This window comes from Carassius auratus, unplaced genomic scaffold, assembly GCF_003368295.1.
Source record: "Carassius auratus strain Wakin unplaced genomic scaffold, ASM336829v1 scaf_tig00005214, whole genome shotgun sequence".
NCBI lineage: Eukaryota > Metazoa > Chordata > Actinopteri > Cypriniformes > Cyprinidae > Carassius > Carassius auratus.
This window is the reverse complement of record NW_020523638.1, coordinates 1235001-1240717: the sequence shown is the minus strand read 5'-3', so window position 1 is coordinate 1240717 and position 5717 is coordinate 1235001.

The window sequence follows — 5717 nt, the reverse complement described above, 5'->3', positions numbered from 1 at the left end:
GAAAATGTTTAAATATTATGTAATAACCTATATACTGTATCATGCATCTCTTTTCAGAAATGATCTTTTACTATATGACATTCATCAGATTTATCTGTTTTGCTGCTATTTTTATTTTTTATTATTTTTCTAGTTTCTTATAAATTCAAAGAAAGCATTACACTCCTCCAACCACTGCAATTTACATGACTCTACGCACAGTTTTATTATTATTATTATTATTATTATTATTAATATTAGTATTATTATAGGCCTGCAACATAAGCAAGCACCTGAAACTCATATTCTAGAATATATTTTTTGACATAGGGCAGAGAGGATACACATTCACCAATTTGTTCTATAATATGACTTCCTATGCTTAATGTGATACTTGCCAAAAAAAAAAAAAAAAAAGTTTTGACATTTTTTCCAGATTGCACTCATCTCAAATGCCATCTCATGAGTCGAAACAGACCATTTCCTCTTTCACCGAATTTTCGCTGTAACAGCTTGAATTACGGTCTATCAAAAAGCTTTTCTGGCAAGGATTGGACAGTCGTGACAACTTTAGCACTGTAATATCTGACGATGGAGTTCGGATGCTATGATAACACGACAAATGAGAAGAGGATTTTAGGTACATTTCTTTGTTCAAGTTTTCAAACAGGTACAGTGGTAGATATAAATGTATTATTTAAGTAAGAATGCAAAGGGAAACCTAAAATGAAATGTCAGATGAATACTAACTGATATTAAAAACATTTTAAGCAATCAAATCTTTGAGAATCCAGTGTCTAACTTTCAAGCTCTGTACATAAAACCCTCCTAAATGTATGTAATCATATGTATTAGGGCAAAAGAATGTTGGAGCAAAATAAAAAATAAAATAAAAAACCTATTTAAAATATTACATTCTTTATGTGGGTCTCAGAATGATTAAGGAAAACAGTTAAGATGGTTTCGATTTAAATTAAATGCATCAAAATGACAGCAATGTCTTCATCACTGATGTAGATTTAGAATAGTTGTTTAAATGTGCATTTAATCGTTTCTCCCTCTTTAAAAATAAATAAATAAAAAGCACTTAAAAATAGTTTAAAGTCATATGCACTTGCATGAATACTCCAGTCATCTCTAGTGAAAAGAAGTGCACTTTATTGTATTGAATGTGCACTTGTATTGTACTTCAAATCTTAAAAGCACATTAAAAAAACTCTACCAATGGTAAAAGGTCACTAGTTAAATGTACTTTAGGTGCACTTTCATAACTGTTTCTTAATAAACGTAAACACTTTCCTACTTTCAATTAAGTGTCCTAACACATTGAATTCAGTTCGCACTTACAGTAAATTACAGCATATTACAAGTATAGTGCACACTTGTTTCAAAAGTATGCTAATGTGTACTTCTTTTTCACAGGGGATATCAGTAGCCTAATAAAAGTGGTTTGATTTGACATGTATTGGGGTGTGTTACATGGGGGCCAACATGTTAAAATCACAAAACCAGCCAACTCACTTTATTTCGTCTGCCTTTACAATCTGTAACTTCTGCTATTATGCATCCACACCACTAGATGTCAGTATAAGTCTGTATAATCCGCAAAAAACATAAACAAACAATGATTGAGTGCATCATACCTAAAAATGGTTTACATCTCATCAGACAGATATAGAGTTTGCGTGCATGAGCGTTTGTTTGCCAGCTCGTTTGGTGAAAGCAACAAACCAGGATGTAACAACACCCTTATCTCTCCAGCTCTACTGGCTGGAAACAATTAAACGAGAACCCTCATTCACAACACAATATGAGCTAACAATCATGTGGATACATAGAGCAAGGCACAACAATAACTTTACCGCATTCACAAGGAAAAATGTCAAAAATGTAGACTGGCACAACATATTTGACGATACTTCAACACCAGTACTGTACCTTCTCTAAGTCAATATCCTGTACTAAGAATTGGAAGGAAAGAAAAAAATAACTTTTTAACAGATATTGATCTCCAAACCTCCCATGAAGCTCAAAGCCATAATAAACAGCATCATGTCAGGAGGGAAGATGAGTTTTCCTAAAGAGGTATATCAGATCATGGGTGAAGCAGACGGAGTGGCTCAGAATCTCTAAAACAAATAAATGGTGGAATGACGAGGATTCAAGATTCAACTAAGGGCTTCAAAACTGTTACAGTCAAACTGTTACAGATGTGCTTTAACTAAATGAAAGTAAGCCACTGTTTAATCCATAATAAAGTTTCAATGTGGCATTAAATAATTTGTTTAATGACTAGTATTCAAGAATAAAATATATCATTTAAAGTTAATTTGAGTCGTTCTTCACAACAAGCAAACTTGAGGTTTAAAATGTCACTATAAAAAAAACTTTTAATAATAATAGGGCTTAAAATTATTAAGATGGTGCAGGGAATTATATAATAATAATAAATTATATTTCAAAGGATATTAAAATAGCAATCGTTATTTTATGTTGTAATAACATTTTGCAAGGTTACTGTTTTTTTCTGGATTATCAAATCAAATAAATGCAGTCTTGATGGGCATAAGTGACTTACTTATCCCAAACTTTTGAGATATATATATTATACATAAATAACATATAATTAATATATGACATAATAAAACATTTTCTTAAATTAGATGATGCAGGGATTTAATGTGATATTTTCTATTCATGGACATAACCCCAAATTACCTAAATATTTAACTTCACTGACTTAAAATAGTATCAACCCAAACAAGCCCATTAAACAAGAGTATCTGAGCAACTTAATTCTATTTCCTCCATAATTCTAAATAATGTTGTGCCCGTTTATGTTTCTGTGTTTCTGTGTTCTTCAAATAAACTGCAGGTCCGGGCAGGGTGCCGATGCCAAGATAACAGACGCACCGGCAATGATTAGGGTAACATCAGAGTGAGTGGACTTGCTCTTTTGGGACGTACTAAAAAGAGAATGTGGTGAATTCCTCAGAAAAGAAGATGTAAAAATGCCATAGAGCAGGACAGATTGGTTAGGCATCTGATAAGCAACTCAGTTAAGAGTTTGACTCACCCACCAAAACAATGTGTACAAGAAATTCCCCCTGCAACAACTGTGAGGCACATGTGCTAATCACAAGACAATAAAGTTCAGGTTAACTAAAGGTAAGAAGGATTTCCCCCCACTTCAATGATACACAGATAGTTCCACAGATCAGATGTAAATAGAAAAAAACAGGCACTGTCCTTCCACTCATTTTTCTACAGAGATACACTACTGTTAAAAGTGGGGAGAAGGGGGAGAAGAAAAAATAACTTTTATTCAATAAATGATATCTATAGTATTATTGTTTTGTTGTTTAATTGCGTTAGCTTCTAGTTTGACCATTTCTTTAGGAATTCTTACACAGATGTTGTTTGGTTTTTGAGTGTTTTTTCATATATAGCTGCCTATAAGTCCCAGTAGTGTGAGTTTAAAGGGAAAAAGAACAACACGAAACAGACAGGATCAGTTATTAGTGAATTTATTATTTTCTACGAGATTATTTTCTACGAGAAGGATTAACTAATCCTGTATGATTTAGTTTGCCCATAAAGGTAATTATTGCATTAACTATCAAACATGTAGTTAAGCATGCTGTTATTTATGTGTGAACCCATGACTCCAGTCGTAGTTAAGGATAGCTCTTCATTAATTCATGATTAGTTAATGCCTTCAATAATCATTAGTATATGATGAATTAAGTATTTATTCACATATTAGTACATGATTATTTGTGTACCCTCATTGGAAAGTGTTACCGATTGTTTTCTGAAGGATCATATGAATCTGAAGACTGAAGTAATGATGCTTAAAATTCAGCTTTACATCACAGGAAAAAAAAAAAACACATTTTAATATACATGTGTATCTCAATAAATTAGAATGTCATGGAAAAGTTCATTTATTTTAGTAATTCACCTCATGTATTAAATCAATTCAATGCACACAAAGTGAAGTAGTTTATGTCTTTAGTTATTTTAATTTTTATTATTTTGACTCACATTTAACAAAAACCCAACAATCTCAAGAATTAGAATATGATGATATGCCAATCAGCTAATCAACTCAAAACACCTGCCAAGGTTTCCTGAGCCTTCAAAATGGTCTCTCAGTTTGGTTCACTGGGCTACACACTCATGGGGAAGACTGCTGATCTGACAGATGTCCAGAAGACAATCATTGATACCCTTCATGAGGAGGGTAAGCCACAAACATTCATTGGCAAAGAAGCTGGTTGTTCTGTATCTGAGTGCTGTATCCAAGCATGTTAACAGAATGTTGAGTGGAAGGATAAAGTGTGGAAGAAAAAGATGCACAACCAACTCAGAGAAACACAGCCTTATGAGGATTGTCGAACAAAAGCAATTCAAGAATTTGAGTGAACTTCACAAGGAATGGACTGAGGCTGGGCTCAAGGCACCAAGAGCCACCACACACAGACGTGTCAAAGAATTGGGCTACAGCTGTCGTATTCCTCTTGTTAAGCCACTCCTGAGGCATCTTACCAGGGCTAAGGTAAATAAGAACTGGACTGTTGAGAGCAAGTTTTGTATTTAATTTGGAGTTAAGGATGGAGAAGCTCATAGCCCAAAACTGAGCTTCCAGACCACCTCAGCAGTGCCACAAACTGATCACCTCCATACCACGCTGAATTGAAGCAGTAATTAAAGCAAAAGCAGCCCCTACCAAGTATTGAATACATGTACAGTAAATTAATATACTTTCCAGAAAGCCAACAATTCATTGAAATGTTTTTTTTTTTTTTTTTTTTGGTGTTATGAAGTAGTCTTATTTCTTGAGAGTGAATTGGAGAATGATTCAGTCTTTTGTTCATTATCTGGCTCGGCTCGTGTTCATCTTCAGTTCTCTCTTCACAGCAGTTTAGTCAGTGTACTGTTTGAGTAAATGAATTACTCCAGGATATTGGTTTGTTTGAACTCAGAGGAAATGTCAACCACATTAAAAAAGTAAACAGCTTAAGTCATTTGTGGATTAATGCTTATTGGAGACAGGAACCGTTTCAAATGATTCAGTTCGATTTGGTGAACTGGTTCAAGAAGATCCGGTTACATCGAATGATTTGTTTGTGAACCAGACATCACTACATTGCAATGTTTTAAACGTGCTCACAACAGACATGGAAGAGAAGACAATGCTGAATAAAGTCATAGTTTTTGCTATTTTTGGACCAAAATGTATTTTCGATGCTTCAAAAAATTCCAACGGACCCTCTGATGTCACATGGACTACTTTGATGATGTTTTTCTTACCTTTCTGGACATGGACAGTACACCGTACACACAGCTTCAATGGAGGGACTCAGAGATCTCAAAATAAATCTAAAATATCTTAAACTGTGTTCCGAAGATAAACGAAGATCTTACGGGTTTGGACGACTTGAGGGTGAGTTATTAATGACATAATTTTCATTTTTGGGTGAAATATCCCTTTAAATATGAGTTTATGCAAAGTGGGTGGGGGGAGCAAATGAATTTAAAATATTTTGATCAGAAAAACGAAACAGGGTTTCAGTGTGAATCACAGGGAACTTCCATGTTCAGGAAGAAGGTGAATACTCAAGAATATGACTCAGGAACTTCATCACTTCTATATCTATATACATAACGTTTCTAGTTTTAATGATATAATATTTGAGTGATGTGCTAATCACTCTATTTTATCCATTCAATAA